Raw genomic sequence first — 20,064 nt, forward strand, 5'->3', positions numbered from 1 at the left:
TCTTGGGAGCAGAAGAGTGTGCATGGGTGGGGTTCCAAACACCTGGCTGAGGGCCAGGCTGGGCAGTCTTTAGAATAGCTGACTGGCCAGTGAATCAGTATTTGGCATTTGTATGGCTGGATGACCCATATTTCTGACTACAGGAGTCAGGGGTGCCTGTGGGACCCTGTGTGGGCAGCATTGCTCTGCAGTACCCCACACTTCTCGTGGGGGGCAGCAAGCATTCCCCTTTGTGTGGCAGATTAGAAGGTGGAAGCTTTCGCCACCCTAGCCTGGCTATGTGGAGTCTGTGTCTGAGCTACAGCATGCTGAGCACCGCACGTTTCCAGTGGGCTCACAAGAACAAATAAGTGGGGAAGGTCACATTTGCCTAATTAATGGTTTCTTAGTGAATCTCACACAGTGACATTTGGGTAACTTCCCCCTCCTCATGTCTGATACCAGGCATCTGAGTGAGAAGTCACTGCCCAACTCCCTTGGGACCTTGACATTCTGCCCTCATTAGAGCTAATTACCTGGGATGAGCTCCTCCTAGACAGCTCTGTTCATCATAAGGGCTATCACAGCTACTGGTGTCATACATATTAATGCCAGCACATGGTAGCTTAAGCATAGCCCTAGCTCATGCACATGCCACAGGAATCCTGTACAGACCAACAGCGTGACCCAGATCTGCAAATCAGCATTCAAACTGCATGCTGGGGCATGGCACTGACTGGGCCAATGGGTCCACAGCCATTGGGGATCCACTTAGCCCAGGGGCTCTCCTATGGCCCAGAGTGGGGACCATGCCTTAACAGAGCCATTGCCTGGTGGGCATCTCCCGTCTCATCCCTCCCATTCACTGTCACTTTGGTCATCTCCCTTCCCATTTGCCATCCCCCCCTTCTCCTTTGTGATGCTTCCTGTGGGTGCCAGGGTGAGACATCTTGCTACCTCCTGCCCTGAGCATGAGGAAGCCTTGTCTGTGCCTGCCGTTGGTCAGCTCCCTGGACCCCAGGCAACACAGGTACTCCTCTCTAGGCTGTGTGGGCCCTGCTGTCACCACAGGTTAGTGATAGGCATGCTCCAGCTCTTGGAGTGTCTCCCTGGAGCATGCAGCCAGTGGACACTCAGAATTCACAGGCCTGCTGCTCCCGAAGAAAGCTGTGCACCACAGCTTATCAGTTCAACCCCAGCTCACTGCTTAACACACAGCACTGAGAGACGTTTATAGTGAAAACTAGTAAAGATTTATTTAACAAAGCACAGAGATTCAAGTAATAACAAGTCGAGTATTGGAAACAGATGGTTACGTATAAACTAAAATCATAACACACGTTCTAGAACCTAGACTCAGTTAACTAGATGCTTTTATGTCTTGTAGCAGAATCTCATCTACCGTGCTTTCTGTGTCTTACAGCCAGGCTAGCTGTGACCCTCTGATCATAACACAAACACTGTGTTAACTTGCCTCCACAGTGAAGGATCCAGGGTGTACCTCTGCACCCCCAAATATATCTCAACAATCCATTGTCTTTACTTAGAACAGGATCCCCTCCTGCTCTTTATTTCTTCCTGTCAATTTTCTCTCTTGAAGATTTCAGTCTCTTGATAGCATTTGACTCAGTATGCAAACAGACATCTATTGTGAGACATCAATGCCTAATACACACATGACCAGACAGAGGAATAAAGGTTTGCTTGAAAGAAACCTTTCCGAGTCACGTTACTTGCCTTAACACAATGTTCAGTACAGACATGTAATGCCTTAAATATTATCTGTACATACATTTTACAATGGTTATGACAACCAGTGTCTTACTGACTCTCATAGAGATTTCAGATGCCACTTTTTGGTGAATTATTATGCATCACTCTGACCCAGGGGGTTTCTGTAAAACCCTATGTACCCCCAATGTCCCCTACCAGTTGGCATCAAAAGGTCTCTGGCTCACATGCACCCTTCTTCTGGCCCTGCCTCCCTGCACATCCATGTCTCCTGTTAGTGGCTTCTAATGGTCCCGCTTCCTTGTACAGTGCTGGCACGTAATCGAAATAGGTTGTCATCTCCTTTTTCCTTCCAGCTGCTTTTGTAGGTCTCTTGGCTGGTCTTTGCAAAGATGAGGCCAGACACCTGTGGAAGCTGCTGATGACAAGGGAGAGGGGCTATTATCCCATCGCCCCTCCATCCCCAGCAGGTCCGACAGCTGCTTGGGCAGGCTCTCCAGGTTCAGTTTCCGAGGCCCCTGCCCTGCCTGTGTGACTGAGGTGCTACCAGGCACGGTGACCCTCTGGAGAGCAGTTCCCAACATGTCCTGAGAGCAGCTTTAACTCCAGAAAGAGATGTGGGAAGGGAGGCAGGGGGATAAATCCATGATTTTTAACAGTTGCCATGGCTCTCCACAGGGTCTCAGCCTGCTCTCTGGTATTCAGTGCCCTGCAGCCTCCAATACCCCGCCACACACAAATGCTGGCTGGCACGTTCCCAGCCTCCTCCCTGTTCCACACCTGCTGGCTGGTGCCTCCTGATGCCATAGCAGATGTTACCAAAACTCTGGTAGACCCAGCTGGGTCCTGGAAGTGCCCAGGACCACCTGGCGCTCCACAGGGTCCCCATCCCAAGCAGGCCCCTGCTAGCTCGCAGGTACTAGATGAGAAAGATTGTTACATTTTGTTTCTTGGTGGCAGCTGAGGATGTCCACGGAGCTCCTCAGCCCACACTTGTTCTCGCTCCACATCCGCAGTCCTGCCCTGGCTCCCTCTTGTGCAGGGGTGGGCAAACTTTTTGGGCTGAGGGCCACATCTGGGTGGGGAAATTATATGGAGGACCGGGGCAGGGGGTTGGGCTGTGGGAGGGGGTGTGGGTGGGGGTGTGGTGTGCAGGAACAGGCTCAGGGCAAGGGATTGGGGTAGAGGAGGGCTGCGGGGTGTATGAGGGGGCTCAGGGAAGGGGGTTGGGGGTGCAGGAGGGGTATGGGGTGTGATGGGGCTCAGGGCAGGGAGTTGGGGTGCAGGAGGGGTGCAAGCTGCAGGCAGGGAGTTGCGGGGGCAGGGTGCTGGAGGGGTTTGGGCTCCAGCCTGGCCCCGTTTACGTGGGGGATGGGGGGGCCACAGGTCTCCGGACGTTGTCCTTGCTACGTCTCCAGGTACCTCCCTCAAAGGTCCCATTGGCCACAGTACCCTGTTCCTGGCCAATGGGAGCTGCGGCGGGGGGCGGTGCCTGGAGGCAAGGGCAACGCATGGAGCCCTCTGTCCCCTCCCGCTCAGACCCCAGGGATGTGGTGCCGGCCGCTTCTGAGAGTGGCGTGGGGCTTGCGGCACCATGGGGGGCAATCCTGTGGGCCGGATCCAAAGCCCCGAGGGGCCGGATCCGGCCCACAGGCCGTAATTTGCCCACCCCTTTTCTAGGGGAAAGACCAGTCATTGTGCAGGGGAACTTTGATGCAAGGAACATGCACATGCTGGCCTCATGCAGCCATTTACCACCCCCCCTTCCCATGTGCCTGACACTTGCTCTCTGACTGGAAGAAACCAGGAGTCTCTCCACTGAAGCCAGGTGTAAATTAGAGCAGAATCGGATAAGAGGGGTTCTGTACCTCTGCCAGGGGCTTATGAGGAAGAGGAAGCCAATTTCCCATTGTGTTAGTATCAATTGTTTGGTTACATTTGTGACCCAGGCAAATGAGCAGACACTGGGGGCTTGGCTACACTTAGAGCTCTGCAGCTGCACCCCTGTGGTGCTTCGTGAAGACGCTTCCTATGCCAAAGGCAGAGCTTTCCCATCGGTGTATGCACGCCATCTCCCCAAGTGGCAGTAGCTGTATCGATGGGAGAAGCCCGCACGGTCGACATAGTGCTGCCCACACCGTGGGTTAGGTCGGTATAACTACGTCGCTCAGGGGTGTGGAGTGAGGCAGCTATACCAACATAAGCTGGTAGTGTCGACCTGGCCAGAGATTCCTTCCTTGGCTGGTTTCTCTCCTGGATCAATAAGCCAGAACCAGGAGCGTGGGAGGCCTCATCAGTGCTCTAGAGCAGAGTGTTGATTGATGTGGGGTTTATTAAACTGATTCGGACCAGGCCAACTTAGACAATCCCTGAGCACCCACAGCAGAGGTGACGGGTTCTCAGTCTTTCATGCTGTGGCTGAAATCAGACAGAACAACACCAGCCACTCCTCTGGGAATTGCCCTTTTGCCCCTTCCTGTTGTAGTGAGAGGTAATTAACCATGCTCCCTGCAGCTCTGCTGCTTTCTGTGGATCCAGCTGAGATGTAGCAAAGGCTGAAGTTCAGCCAGTGACTGCCTGACTTTGCAAATGTGCTAAACAAACATCCATGTGACCTGGGCTCCTGCTGCCTGGTCCCACTTCCTCCTGGAATTGTCAGACGTGAGTGTCTGGCCACATTTCTCCTGGATTTTCAATATGGTCTCCAATTTTACTCATGGCCTGTATGTCACAAGCAATTACTGCTTTCTACACAGGTGATACACAAGCAAACAAACATGCACCTTTACTGTAGGTGAGCCGGAATTTCTGTGCCTAAGCATAAACTCAGTTAATAGCACTCATTAACTTCTGAAAGTGTACTTATTTATACTATCTGCAGCCTTCCTTCGCCATTGGAGAGGATGGCTGCAGCCAGGAGGGAAGCTGCCCATTCAAACAGCAACCTTCCATGTAACCAGGCCCTGGAGTGAAAATACAGGGGTGAACTGGGTGTCCTTATCCTGACAGAATTAACAGCTATGAGAGGTTAGCGGGCAACATTCAGAGTTGGTTTGAAATTGACCATCTAGATTCTTACATGGCCTTCTCACTACAGGTTCTGAGCCTCGGAAGCTGATACCAGAGACATCTGTGTATAAAACAGACGCTCCCATTCACACTGAGTGGCTCTGACAGTGCCTGCACTCCTTCCACTCCCCTTCTCCCTCCAATCACACTGGGCCCTCATGCCACTGGCCTGCTCGTACCTGGCAAACATAGAGCAGGGCATGCTCAGGGCAGCAATTCACCCACAGTAAACTGAAATGTTTGGATCAATTAAATGAAAAAACGGGAGATTTCAGGGCTCCCAAGAGAAGTTCCTGGCCCACTGGGGCAGCTTGTACAAAACTGGGACTGTCCCAGTGGGACTAGGATTCTGGATTCTTTAGGCAGAATAGAATTACTTAGCATAGAATTTGGCCAAGACAGTGGAGCTAATTTTCTCAGGAAAATTGCCAGGAGCCCTTTGCTAGCCACAGCAGCTGGGAGCTCAGGTTTTAGTTCTGAAGATTCTTTTCAAATTTGATGGCAAACTTTTGCATAGCCCCCAGCCTGCGTGTGAGCTCTCAGCCCAGCCTGGTGTTTCTGCTCTCCTGCACTGGGGCATGGCCCCTCCAGCCCAGCCCGACAAGTGGAAGGTTTCCTGTTGTTCCCTCTCCTGAAGCTGGAAGCACATTGGTGGCAGTAATTGGCCCTCCTTGCTGCGCTTGCCTCCTCCGGTTCTCCAGCCTCCAGCCAGTTCCAAGGGATTTGCAACATTAATTAGTTTCAAAGGTTCATTATGTGAGGAGAAAGCAGGGAGGATGGAAACGAGCTAAAAAACAGCCTGCCATGGCCCTTGCTGTCTGACAAAGTGCTAATTAGCTATTACCCATCAGACACAGCAGGTGGTCTCTGAGTTCCAGCCACTAAGTTAAAAACCAACAAACATGCTTCATATAATTCTAGCTAGCCCCACTTGGCATGGGGAGGCCGAGGGGGCCTGCTAGCATAGGTGGTGGCTGGAAGAGACTTCCCTTCATGGCCTCTCTGGCAGATCAGTGAGGGGCCTGATTCTGGGGTCCCATAGCAGGTGAGTGGGGAACCTGTCAAACTTCAGAGCAGACCTCCCTCTCAGTGGCTGGCAGAGCCCCTCCCATCCTTCCTTCTCGTCCTGCCCTGCAGCGGCCTCAGAACTAACACAGCTCATACCACAGACCTGCCAGGGAACACGCTTCCTTCTCCATGACTGGAAATAGCCACGGCACCCAGGGAGCATCCCCCACAAAGCTCCAGGAGGCGCAAGCAAGCGGCAAAACACCATCTCAGACCCAAACCAGAGAATTGTGCTCAGCTCTCACTGGGGCCAACGGAGGCAAAGGGAGAGCCAGGCAGTGTCCGCTCAGAGGCTGGACAAGCTACAGAGCCAAGGCAGAGTTCAGTGGCTGCCTGCTGTCTATGGCAGGGACTGTCAGTTTGGTCTGTGTTTGTACAACACCTAGCGCAGCAGGCGCTTGGGTCATGCCTGGGGTGCCTGGGCATCACCGTAATACACCTAATAAACAACAGTAAAAACGGAGGCACTGCCCAAAAAGCCAGGAGTTAGGGAGGGAATGCAGAACTAAGCGTAGCCCAGTGCACTTGTCACAGAAATGCCCAGAGCTGGATCATGCACAGGACTTGGACAGCGTCCGGGCAGCAGAGGCAAGGCAGTACGAGCTGACTCCCCACCTGCAGCCTTCCTTCCCCGGCAAGGCAAGCTGGCTTTGCTTGGATCCCTTCACCCTCACACGCATCGGCCGAAGGCGAGGAGGCCAGGCTCCAGATAAATCTGGGAGATTGGGGGAGCTATCCCAGCCCCTGGAGGCCAGCACAGCAGCCCAGGTGTGAGTCCTCCGAGGTTAGTCTCAGTGTTATTCCTGATGCTTTGGGGTGCCATTCCTCCCCGATAAGGCTGGGGAGAGCTCGAACGTGCTCTTTGCTCTCGTGCTGTGTTAGGGAGGGAGGCCAGAGCAGAGGGCTTATCACAGATTCTTAGAGTTTACAACCAGAAGGAACCATTAGATCAGAGACACACTGTAACCAAGACATCTCAGCATCTTCTTCTGTCACCTGCAGAATCAGCATTCCCACAGGGCACAAACGGGGGCTGAGGGGGCCCAGAATGAGCCCTTAGCTCCTGGAAACACGACTGGGCTGGGAACCAGAGCAGGAGGAGCCTTGCAGTGTCCAGGCAGGGATTACTAAGGCATCCTGCCTCAGGAGGACTAAGAAAGCCTGTGGTCCAAGTTAATCAAATTCCCACCCAGGGCTGCCAGGACAGGCTGTTGTGCTGGAGGGTGCTGGGGGATTTGATCTGTGGGCAATCACAGACATCACTGAAACTGTCAGGCATGCAAGCTGCCCTTCATTCAGGCTACATGGAAGAAGCAATTAAGCTCCTATATGAAGTAAGATAGATGAAACAACAGTAGCCACTGCCCAAGGTGCTGGACATGGGGGGGCCTAAGCAAGAGCTAAGTCAGAAAAAATAAGAAGAGAGTGATATAGCAAAGGCCAGGGCAGAGCCCCTGGCTGGTGGAGCAGTGTGTGTCACAAGCAGACAGGGCCAGAGAGGCACTGGTGAGAGAGGCCTGGGAGGAAGCGTCTCTGGGGCAGAGTGCTGGCTGGAAAGGTAGGCATGGAATGGTGAGCAAGGACACGTCTTGCTGCTGTGCACAGGGAGACAGGACTCTGTGCCCATTGTTTGTCAATACACAGGATTGCACCAAAGAAATGCCTGCCTCCATTTCAATTTCCCCTCCTAATGGAAGCAACCCACTAAGGCTCCAGTTATTGGCCATCCAATTGGGTCACGGGACTCTGGCCCATGAGAGCCAACACTGACCCGAGTGTGATGTTTTGTCCCCACAGTAACCCCGGCTCCTGTTACATCCAGCAAATAATCAGGCACTGTGCATGGCCTTGTAGCTCCAAGTGTACACTGCATGCTTCAAGGCAAGGGGCTGCCTGCATGCAGTCAGGCTACAGCGGGCTGTCTCTGCACACCTGGTTTCTCTGGGCGCAGGGCAGCGAGGGCTCAGAGATGTTGGAATGAGCCACTCAGAGCATTGCCAACCTTTCAGAAGGCTGTGCAGCCCTTCTAATGTGGGAGTGAAACCCACTGGTCAGTGAGGAGTCCGGTGGCACCTTAAAGATGAACAGATTTATTTGGGCATAAGCTTTTGTGAGTAAAATACACGCTTCTTCTGCTTATGTCCAAATAAATCTGTTAGTTTTTAAGGTGCCACCAGACTCCTTGTGGATACAGACTAACACGGCTACCCCTCTGATATTTGCCACTGGTCAGTGTGTTACATGTCCCGTTCATAGAGGATGTGAGTCTGTTGCAGCTTTTCCCTAGGGGGGCTGGCTCCTTGGCTCAAGCTCACACTGCAGTGATTCAGATTGTAAGCTCTGGGAGTCCCAGGTTCAATTTCAGCTGGTGGTTGTCACTTAAGTCCCCACAGCTGCTCCCACTTCTGCCCCTTGGCATCTAGACCATACCATGTGCAATCAACTGATATTTGCAACCTGGACTCCAGTTTAACAGATTCCTGCCTAGCTCTTCTCTGGTGATTTGTCCAGGATGTGGTAAATAGTCCCCACCCATGGGCTCCACTGTAGTCACTTGCATAAAGATATTCCAGTTCCAAGGTAGAATGCAGGAGCTGTTCTCATCTGGGCTTCAGGGAGTCCCTCCGATCTGTCCTTTGTTAAAGAGGGACCTTCCTTCCCCCACTGCCCTTCTCTGAGTCCCCTCTGTCCAAAATGCCACCTATCCAGAGCTGTGCCTCTGGTGGTGGTTGTTATCCTAACTCTGTGGCTAGGAGCTCTTGGTGCGCCAGGGAACATTTGCATTTCAGGCCCTGGCAGCAGCAAGCACACTGGTAATGGTGCAGCAACCCAGACCTCCTGGTGCCCTGTTCATTCTGGGCAACAAGAAAGCCAGGCGCATCCCAGCAGGCATGCTGCCACCATACTGCCCTCCTCTGTTTGTTCAGCTTTTCGCCCATGGCTTCACAATGGGCTGGCTGCCTGACCCTGGTGAGGCACTGCCGAGCTCCCACAATAGCGAGCTGCTAAGCAGACAGCAGATCACGGAAGGTTTGATTTCAGTTATATTTGGAACATAGTCAGCCGTGTCTGGACGATAATTCTATTGTTGCCTGTGACATGGCTGTCGCGCCAGGAGATCACTGCACCGTACAATGTGCTGTGTGCTTCAGAGGGAGCGAGGGATTCAGGGTTGATGGGTGAGCATCAGTCAGAGGCCCTTAATCTTACTTATTGCCGTGCACCAGAGCATGAGGAACCAGCACACTGTGACTTAGGGGATGTCTACCCTGCAATTAGACACCCGCAGCTGGCCTCTGCCGGCTGACTCGGTGTAGTGTTCCAGGCTCGGGCTGCAGCCCAAGCTCTGGGGTCTTCCCGCCTCACATGGTCCTAGAGCCTGAGCTCCAGGCTGAGCCCAGATGTCTACCCCGCAATTAAACAGCCCTGCAAGCCTGAGCCACATGAGCTTGAGTCAGCTGCATGGGTTAGCTGCAGGTGTCTAATTGCAGTGTAGATATACCCTTACTGGCCAAGAAGAAGGTGTGAAACACTCAAAGAAAGAAGGCTCCGGCCTCATTTCTGTAGACTCTGCTATTTGTTTGTTTTCTTGGTATACTCCTTTGTGTTGTTACGTAGAGGTCTTTACACACAGTGAGCAAAGTGTGCTTGTGTGAGAGAAAGAGCACCACTGCCCCCTACAGGACAGCACTGGTCCCACCCGCTTTGTGTGTGAATCTCATGTTAGTCTATGGGTGTGAGTCCATGTAATTAAGGCAGCACACAAGAACGAGGAAGGAGACGGGACCAAGCTGCTGCTGCTGAGTGGGAATCCTGCAGCCTCCGCAGCTCGTCTCCCCCAGTGCCAGCTCCGCTTCTGCCCCGAATCAGAAGAGCAGAGAGGGCACCTGGAGTTGCCCCTCTACAGTCTCCGCTGCCTGACTCATAGCCCCTTTCTCCACCTACCAGCCAGTGCAGGACAACTCCCCTCCATCAGTGTGGGTGCTGGCGCTTGCAGGTGGCTCAGCATGCAGGGGCTTTGACTGGCAGGTTCTCCGTGCAGAACTTTCCAATAATGGGCTGGAAATGAGCTGAGCTCCCTCTCAGCAGTGCACTGGGAACTCCCATAGCTCTCTCTAGCCCTGAAAGGTGGAGGCCTTGCTGTCTGATGCTCCTTGAGGCGGGAGGAGAGCTGTGCTTTGGCCTCTGCTGTTGGGGGTTTAGTTGAGGAATGGGCCTGCTTTGGTTTGTGAGGTGGACAGGTCTCCTTCCTGATGGCCAAAGCAAGCTCTGGAGCTCTGCCTGAACTAGGCCCTGCAGCCTGCCCCGTCAGTGCTGCTAGTGCCACCACAGAGCACCCTTTAGGTCTGTAATGGTGGCTGCTTAGCAGCAGATATGGGAAGCCCAGACCCCACAAGATACAAAGTGGGTGAGTGTAAACTAAACCCCAAGAACCCTGCTGGACAGACTAAGGTGAGGGGTAGGCTGGCAGGGTGCATGCATAGCTCTCCAGTGCCCTCAACTCGAGGGCTGTCACTGTCCCCAGTACCCTTTTTTCCAGATAAAATATGGTATCCCCTCACTTTTACACCCAAAATAAAGACTCCTAAAGCTGAGATTTCAGGTGGTGATTGGAACCCCAGGGAGGAATCCTGCAGGCATTGACTTTTTCTGTGTGAAGAGCTGTTTTGTGTCCCTCAGTTTGGAACTTTGTCCCTGCTCGTGCCCATGTTTGGGCCTGGGCAGGTGGAGAGGTGTGGGTGCGTGTCTGGACACCAGGTGCCCCAGTGTGGCACAGGCTGCAGGTGCAGGCTATGCTGCTCTTCTGTCCCCTCCAGGTCCTTGCTGAGGAAGGACTCAGAGGTTCAGTTTGCATCAGATTATGGATGGGATAAAGGGCCAGGCTTTGTTTTTGGAAAACAGTGAGTCCTTCTGTTCTCTCACTGATGGGAGGAGAGGCTCCACTGGCACCTGCTGCATTTCCTGGTCTTGGCCAAGCTGGAAACACAGAGAGAACAGCCCTGTCGTGGGTTGCTAGCACTAGGACGTGGGAGCGTGACCAGGATGGGCAAGAGCCTCACTAGGTGCAGGGGAAAGGTACTGAGCTGTTTTGAACTTCAAAAAACGCAGTGTTGGTTCCAGTTCTGGGCAGAGCTTTGAGTCAGTTCTTTTTGGACAGGAACATCTTAACATCATTAAGATAAAACTAAGGACTGAAAACTAGATTGCAAACAAAAAGAAACAAAGCTCCCTGGGGCAGGGACTGTCTTTTTGTTCTGTATTTGTACAGTGCCTGACATATTTGGGCCTTGGGCCATGACTAGTCTCCTAGGCACTACGATGATACAAATAATAATATGAACATTGCAGGATTTTTCTTTTGACGGTGGGGGAAATTCAGACTTAGTTTCCAGAAACAACCTTAATTCTGGTCCCATGTCCTGCCCAGTCCCATCTAATGAGGATACAGATTTAATATGATTATTGCAACAATTTCAGAAATGTTTCATATCACTGGCTACCAGTGTAAATGTGTCACATTCTACATACATGCTGGTGTATTTCAAAGTGTATATTTGGTTGTTAAATTTGTGATTTGTACTGTATTGTTTTTATATAACTCATCCAATCAGGAAACAGAAACAATACCATGTGACTAATCAAGACAGCTTGAATTGTGAATATTTGCAACAAACTATTTCTTAAAGAGGAAGTCAAGAATTTTGTGCAGCTCAAAAGCTTCTCTCTTCCCCCAACAGAAGTTGGTTAACTAACAGATGTTACCTAATGCACCGTGTCTCTCTAAGAATTATTTATTGAAGAGATTTGTGAATAATAACAAGTAATGAATACATGTGGGATTGTATGATCTGTAGGCTGACAATTCTCAACTAGTAAGGCAAAACTTGTTGAGTAATTTATTCACTCATTTCTACATAGGATCTTAAATGTGGAACATCAAATTCCAGCCTCATTTATATAAACCTCTTGTCTTTGCTGGAGTCACTCTCTGTTGACACTGTTTAAATGAGCTTAGAATTTCCCTTCAGGTACCTATTGCAGCTCTGTAATAAAACAGAGGACCTTTAATGATATATATCACACTGGTTAAATGTGCTGCCTCTCACTAGTGGCTGAATCAAACTGGATAAGAATTACTACGTCTACTAGCCAATAATGCTACGGCTTTTAGCTTCAGTGGGCGAGGCCTTTGTCTGTCTTTCAGGAACATACAGTGGCCAGCACGGTATTCTCATGGTTTTCCATGAATCAAACAGAAACAGGTGTGGAAGGAAGAACACTAATAAAACATCAGATATAAGGGCTACAAGGTTCAAATAAATCCTGTTACTTAGATCAAAAGAGAACCTAACAGCTGGTGAAGCTACAGGGAAATCAGACATCTCTAGTGTGCACTTCGCTCCAATGCAGTGTGTGCGAAGGCAAGGGAGTGCTCTCCCTTGAAAGGTCCCAACAGGCAGAGCAGTTATTAGCACTGTGTGGTGTCTGTGATGCTAGAGACAGCTGTGTTGCGTGCCTTGTAAGATGGCTGCATCCAAGCAGCCTCCCTTCTACCCTGTGGAGCTTGGGGGATGGGCTGCCCAGGTGCCACAGAGGGCTGCTGCTGATGCCACCCTTGAGGGGCTGGAGGCTGTGTTCCTCCAGGAGGTCGGGCTCTTCGCTGACACCTTCCCCGGGGAGACCAGCTACCCCTTCGGCAGCCATATGTTAACCATTGCCCAGCACTACAGGGCCCAACTTGGGGTGGCAGAACCCCTCTGGGAGGCAGCTCTAACCCTGCATAAATATTTTGAGGAGCAGAAGTTCAACTGATTGGCGGGCATCATGGGCATCCTTGCCACCCTGCGCGGGGGAGATGTAATGACCACTGAGCTCCCCCTGGCCTCGAAGCAGATGCAGGAGAACTTCCACAGGAATGTGCCTGCAGATCATTCGGCTCGGGCCCAAGTCTGTGCTGTGTCATGGGGTTCTGGAGGCCCATGAGGCATTCCTGAGAGACTGACTTCATCATAGGTGTAGACATAGTCTGCCTGAAAGACATGTACCCCTTGCTAATCAGGGCCCTCCAGCACCTGGGTGGCCAGCAACCAACTAAGGCTGGCATGCATAGAAGGCAGTGTGAGAAACCACCACCTGATGGCTGGATCACATGGCAGGTCAGCAATCTCAGCTAAACAGGAGCTCTGTCTGGGCCATACACATGTGAAGTACAAAGTGACTCCAGAGTGGTACCACGGTCTGCTGTGAAGCTTGGCCGCATCTGTACCAGAGTTTGTTGTGGACACATCCTGACTCATCCCAGATGTGGGCGACCACGTGAGACCAGTTAACCCTGAGCCAGAGTCACAGAGGTCCCGACCCAGACTGTGGATGGCATCAATTCCTGTAAGATCTATCAAAATACACCACAACAGGAGGGATCAGAGGTGTTTACACGTGTCCAGCTGCCATAAAAATGTCACCATGTTGGTCTAACTTTCTTTAGCTCATTGGCTTTGGAACCTCACCTCCGTGCTCAGTGCAAGGGCTGCACCAGAGACTGCACAAACTCTCCCCTCATTTAAATAGCAATATGAAAACACAGTATCGCCGTATAGCTTTGCTGTGCGCTGCCCTATCCCAACCCACACTGGGGTGTAATTGTTCTTCACCCTCTACCTGGTCAAACCCCCACCCGTCCAAGAACAACAGCACCGCATGGCTTCCCGGGGAAGGAGACTGTTTGAAGTTAAGACACATATATTGAAAACTGACTTTTACAGAAGTTCTTTATTTTACTGTATCAGCAGTGTAAGGAAGAGGAGAAAAAAGGAGATGGATTATGGAAAGGCAGACCACGTTGCTGGAGCATATGGCCTGCTAAGTTTGCACTGCAGTATGACGGCTCATACAACTCTAAAATGCTAACAAAGTTCAATTCAGTGTATTCTGATGCTTTGTTTACAAAAGTAATTTGAAAATGTGGTGGCATTTGTGGGTCTGTGGCTTGGACCCTCCTTTCTATTGCAAAGCACCCACGTCATAACAGCCACCCAGGCAGAATAACAGCATCAAAACAAGCACTGTGCTAAAAACACCGCATTCCAAACCACACCCGCAGTGTGGTAATTACAAAGAGGTAATGTGAACTGATGTTAATAAATGCTTTAAACAAAGACGTAACTTTTCTCGCAAGTGAGCCCTAGAGTCCAAGTAGGAGCGCAATGCGTCCCGCACTATGTCCTGAGTGGCTGCATCAGTCCATAAAGGCCTCCTCTCTGGCTGTTCAAAATGCTCACCAAGCATTCCTGCTTCCTGCACCCACCCATATGCCAGGCTCTCCCCCTTGCTCTCGCAAAGGCTGTGCGGTGGTCTTTATCAGAATCCAGCCTTGATGTCAGGACCCAGTCTTCCAAAGGCACATTACCCTGTCATTCTGCAACTCCTCAGGGTGCAAGTGAACAGTTCCTTTCTCCTTTCCAGTTGTCTAGTGAAAAGCTTCCTAAGCCAGGGGAGCAGAATGACAGGAGGGAAGGCGATGCCACTAATATCCATGTAGATACTGGGTGCAAAAGTACCATTTGTCACTGCATGGAAAGTGCAGACATTTAAAGATCCTGGCATCGTGGACCTTTCCAGACCACCCCACATTAATACTGGTGAGTCTTCCACAGTGGTCAATCAGGCCTTGCAGCATCATGGAGCAAGGCCTTGGTGTTGCTCAATTCTGAGGCTTGATGCTGGGGAGTGGGGAGAATAGACATGTAGGTCCCATCAGTGGCCCCTATGCATTTAGGGAACCCCAACCATGCAAGACCCTTAATAGCTGCCTGCACAGAGCCTAGTTTTATGTCCCAGGGGGACAGACAGCACCTTCTTGATAGTGGCACAGACCTCTGTTACAACAGCCCAACTGTTGATCAACACTAAACCGGTCAGCAACTAACTGGCAGCAGTCAGGGGATGGGGGAGGGGGGCGAGCTTCCAATTGTGATGCTCTGTGACCTTATTGACTTGAACTGGGACCATATAGAACATTGTTGCAACCAAGGTCTGTAGTGGCACCAAATCTTGTATAAAGGGGGTCAAATAAGGTGTCTAAGACAAGGTTGTGGTTTGCTGGTTATGATTATGCTGTTTGCATGTATCATTTTTGTATTTAAAGATATAAGTATTGGCTCTATACGGTCTGTATTTCAAACTTGTGCTATGCTTCTGGTTGACACCCCAGACAAGTTGGTGTCAGCTCTGCCCAGCCTGCCTGATGGCCCATTAAGGACCATCAGCTAGACAACTGACCCACTGGGAGAAGGCAGATATACCTTGTGACTCAGCAAGGCATGCAGGGACATGCCTATGGGACAGAACAGGTTTTTCCATGCCACGTAATGGACAGCTTGTCTTTGAAACAAAAAAAGAAAGACCACATGGCAAGAGAATATAAAAAGCTGCTGCAGCTCCTCCATCTTGTCTTCAATCCTGCTTCATACCTCTAGAGGGACTTTGCTACAAACGGAAGCTCTACACAAAGGACTGATGACGCATCTCAGATGTGGATGTTCTCCAGAGACTTGACTTGAACCTGAAGTTTATTCTATCGCTGCTACAAGCCTGAACCAAGAACTTTGCCATGACTGTATATAATTGATTCCATTTAACCAATTCTAGCTCTCACCTGTATCTTTTTCCTTTTATGAATAAACCTATAGATTTTATATTCTAAAGGATTGGCGATAGCGCAATTTGTGGGTAAGATCTGATCTGTATATTGACCTGGGTCTGGGGTTTCATCCTTTGGGATCGAGAGAACCATTTTTCTTTTACTGGGGTATTGGTTTTCATCACCATTTGTCCGCATAACGAGTGGCACTGGTGGTGATACTGGGAAACTGGAGTGTCTAAGGGAATTGCTTGTGTGACTTATGGTTAGCCAGTGGGGTAAAACCGAAGTCTTCTCTGTTTGGCTGGTTTGGTTTGCCTTGGTGTGCATAGAAACCCCAGCCTTGGGCTGTAACTGCCCGGCTTTAAGCAAATCTATCCAACTATATACTCTTAGCCCAGCAGAATACTCTGTCCTATCTCAGGGCCTCTCCTTCTGCCCCTCCACCCCCACGAACATGATATAGTTCTGTGGTGACCTAGAATCCTATTTTTGACGTCTCTGACTCAAGGAATATTTCCAACACACCTCTGAACAACATACTAACCCACAGAGACCTTCCTACCAAGACTACAAAAAGAAGGATTCTGGGTGGACTCCTCCTGAAGGTCGAAACAACAGACTGGACTTCTACATAGAGTGCTTCCGCCGACGTGCACGGGCTGAAATTGTGGAAAAGCAGCATCACTTGCCCCATAACCTCAGCCGTGCAGAACACAATGCCATCCACAGCCTCAGAAACAACTCTGACATTATAATCAAAAAGGCTGACAAAGGAGGTGCTGTCGTCATCATGAATAGGTCGGAATATGAACAAGAGGCTGCTAGGCAGCTCTCCAACACCACTTTCTACAAGCCATTACCCTCTGATCCCACTGAGGGTTACCAAAAGAAATGACACCATCTGCTCAAGAAACTCCCTGGAAAAAGCACAAGAACAAATCCACACAGACATACCCCTAGAACCCTGACCAGAGGTATTCTATCTGCTACCCAAGATCCATAAACCTGGAAATCCTGGACACCCCATCATCTCAGGCATTGGCATCCTGACAGCAGGATTGTCTGGCTATGTAGACTCCGTCCTCAGGCCCTACGCTACCAGCACTCCCAGCTATCTTCGAGACACCACTGACTTCCTGAGGAAACTACAATCCATCGGTGATCTTCCTGAAAACACCATCCTAGCCACTATGGATGTAGAAGCCCTCTACACCAACATTCCACACAAAGATGGACTACAAGCCGTCAGGAACAGTATCCCCGATAATGTCACAGCAAACCTGGTGGCTGAACTTTGTGACTTTGTCCTCACCCATAACTATTTCACATTTGGGGACAATGTATACCTTCAAATCAGCGGCACTGCTATGGGTACCCGCATGGCCGCACAGTATGCCAACATTTTTATGGCTGACTTAGAACAACGCTTCCTCAGCTCTCGTCCCCTAATGCCCCTACTCTACTTGCGCTACATTGATGACATCTTCATCATCTGGACCCATGGAAAAGAAGCCCTTGAGGAATTCCACCACGACTTCAACAATTTCCATCCCACCATCAACCTCAGCCTGGACCAGTCCACACAAGAGATCCACTTCCTCGACACTACGGTGCTAATAAGCGATGGTCACATAAACTCCACCCTATACCGGAAACCTACTGACCGCTATACTTACCTGCATGTCTCCAGCTTTCATCCAGACCACACCACACGATCCATTGTCTACAGCCAACCTCTACGATACAACCGCATTTGCTCCAACCCCTCAGACAGAGACAAACACCTACAAGATCTCTATCAAGCATTCTTACAACTACAATACCCACCTGCTGAAGTGAAGAAACAGACTGACAGAGCCAGAAGAGTACCCAGAAGTTACCTATTACAGGACAGGCCTAACAAAAAAAAATAACAGAACGCCACTACCCATTCAGCCCCCAACTAAAACCTCTCCAACGCATCATCAAGGATCTACAACCTATCCTGAAGGATGACCAATCACTCTCACAGATCTTGGGAGACAGGCCAGTCCTTGCTTACAGACAACCCCCCAACCTGAAGCAAATACTCACCAGCAACCACACACCACACAACAAAAACACTAACCCAGGAACCTATCTTTGCAACAAAGCCCGTTGCCAACTGTGTCCATATATCTATTCAGGGGACACCATCATAGGGCCTAATCACATCAGCCACACTGTTAGAGGCTCGTTCACCTGCACATCCACCAATGTGATATATGCCCTCATGTGCCAGCAATGCCCCTCTGCCATGTACATTGGGCAAACTGGACAGTCTCTACATAAAAGAATAAATTGACACAAATCAGACATCAAGAATTATAACATTCAAAAACCAGTCGGAGAACACTTCAATCTCTTTCGTCACTCAATTACAGACCTAAAAGTTGCAATTCTTCAACAAAAAAACTTCAAAAACAGTCTCCAATGAGAGACTGCTGAATTGGAATTAATTTGCAAACTGGATACAATTAACTTAGGCTTGAATAAAGACTGGGAGCGGATGGGTTATTACACAAAGTAAAACTATTTCCCCATGTTTATTCCCCCTCCCCCTTCCTCAGACTTTGTCAACTGCTGGAAATGGCCCACCTTGATTATCACTATAAAAGGTTCCCTCCCCCACCCCACGCTGGTAATAGCTCACCTTACCTGATCACTCTCGTTACAGTGTGTAGGGTAACACCCATTGTTTCATGTTCTCTGTGTACATAAATCTCCCCACTGTATTTTCCACTGAATGCATCCGATGAAGTGAGCTGTAGCTCATGAAAGCTTATGCTCAAATAAATTTGTTAGTCTCTAAGGTGCCACAAGTACTCCTTTTCTTTTTGTCCCGAATTGGCACTCTCAGTTGGGTGCCACCAAAGCCAGCATCATTACCTGGCCACGTGCTTCTCCATGCGGAGGAGAGCTCTCATGTGGGTGCTCCACCAGTGCAGCTCTTAGACCAGCTCTGCAGAGAGTTCTAAGAAAGTGTCTTTTGACATCCTGAATTTCTGCCCCCAGTTCTGGTCATCCCAAGTCTGCAGCCCTGTCCTGCCCCACCAGTCAGTAGTAACTGGCCAAGCCCCAAAGCACCATGCTGATGAGTGAATCTGCTGCAGGAGAAGATGTAGGAGAAGAGTCTGGTTGTTTTCAGTCTCCTCCTTTTCGGGTGCCCTTATCACCTTGGTTGGATAGCCATGGCGTGACTTCAGCTACTCTACCAATAGTCTCTGTGTTCACAACTGGAGATCAGCAGTGATCATCCATGCTACCTGACAGTGCCTGTAAAATGGCTCTGGATCACAGAAATAAGACAGGTGATGAGATGAAACAAGAGGAATCATGGGAATTATTCAGTTTGTGCCCCTGCCCCCAAGTCCTATGATTCAATTGCCTTCCCATAAGAATCCCACAGTGCACAGCATGAAACATCCCAGAATGCATATGGAACAGCAACAGAGAAATACACGGTGGGGTGTCTGATCACAATGCTGAGGATCCATGCAAAACAGTATTGTGCTGTGTGGTCACAAAGCTGTGAGGCAACAGTAAATTGACTGTGGTAACAAGGCGGTGTGCTTGAACCAGTCGTGCAACAGCTGTTGTGGATCACTTAACGCAGACACACAAAACATGCACCACGATAGATGTGTAGATGGGCCCTTAGCCAAATCCTTTCACATTGGCAATTATGGCATTCACTGCACTGTCACCCCTGACTGCCTCCCGCAAATAAAGATCTCAACAAACAAAAGTAAAAGGTGGGGAGGGAAGGGCTGGAGGTCCCATCCTGGTTTGCTGGGAGGGTAATGGAGCAGGGAGGGCAGTGAGAGCACGGTGAGCCATGGGGACTGGAGCAGGGAGGTTTGAGTCAAAGGTAGCAAATGTAAGCAGGGGAATAGTTCCGCTACTGTGGGGAACTTCCCTGGCTTCTGCACTACTGCGGTGAAGTAGGCTAGCGAAAGGATCCGAGCCCTCACTCCCACTTCCTTTACCCAGTAGCCTCCTTGCCCTTGAGGACTCCCCTTCCACTCTCCTGTCTGGCAGAGTCCTTGTAACCCCAACAAGACTGGGCCCAGGATTCCTGGGGGGCTCGACCCCCAACCCTGCTGTGGTCACCTAGGACGGGGCTAGGATTGTCCCTCCTCCGGTGTACTCTCTCTGCACTGGGCACTTCTCTGACCCACTGACCATTATATACAATTTAAAGCAAATGCAAGCTATTTAATCAACAATTAATTTCAAAAAGAATAAGGAAAAATGGGAAAGGTTAAAGGAAACACATCACCCCGCTCTGTGGCAGGGAACATCACAAGCAGTGTCTCTGGAACATCAGGGCAGTTCACAGTTTGTTCCTTGTAAGTCCCAGGCCTTCTTCTCAGGCCCTGGCTGTGCTGCAGGGACGCTGTGGCTTGGACACTTGCTCTAGTCGTGGCCACACGCTCTCAGACTGTAAGTGGTAGGACCCTTCTTCCCAGTGTCGCCCCCGCCCTCTCGGGGTTAGGATCCAAGCCTGGCCTGCAGAGCCTCTTGGCTGAGGCGTCTCCCTTTGCTGGCCCCAC

General features: G+C 50.4%; 1 pseudogene; it reads left to right on the forward strand.

Annotated features, from left to right (window-relative positions):
* The first annotated feature begins 9,284 nt into the window (after positions 1-9,284).
* Positions 9,285-18,303, forward strand: LOC140918397 (EEF1A lysine methyltransferase 3-like; annotated as a pseudogene).
* The last annotated feature ends 1,761 nt before the right edge of the window (positions 18,304-20,064 follow it).

The sequence above is a fragment of the Lepidochelys kempii genome, chromosome 10 (genome assembly GCF_965140285.1).
Source record: "Lepidochelys kempii isolate rLepKem1 chromosome 10, rLepKem1.hap1, whole genome shotgun sequence".
Lineage (NCBI taxonomy): Eukaryota > Metazoa > Chordata > Testudines > Cheloniidae > Lepidochelys > Lepidochelys kempii.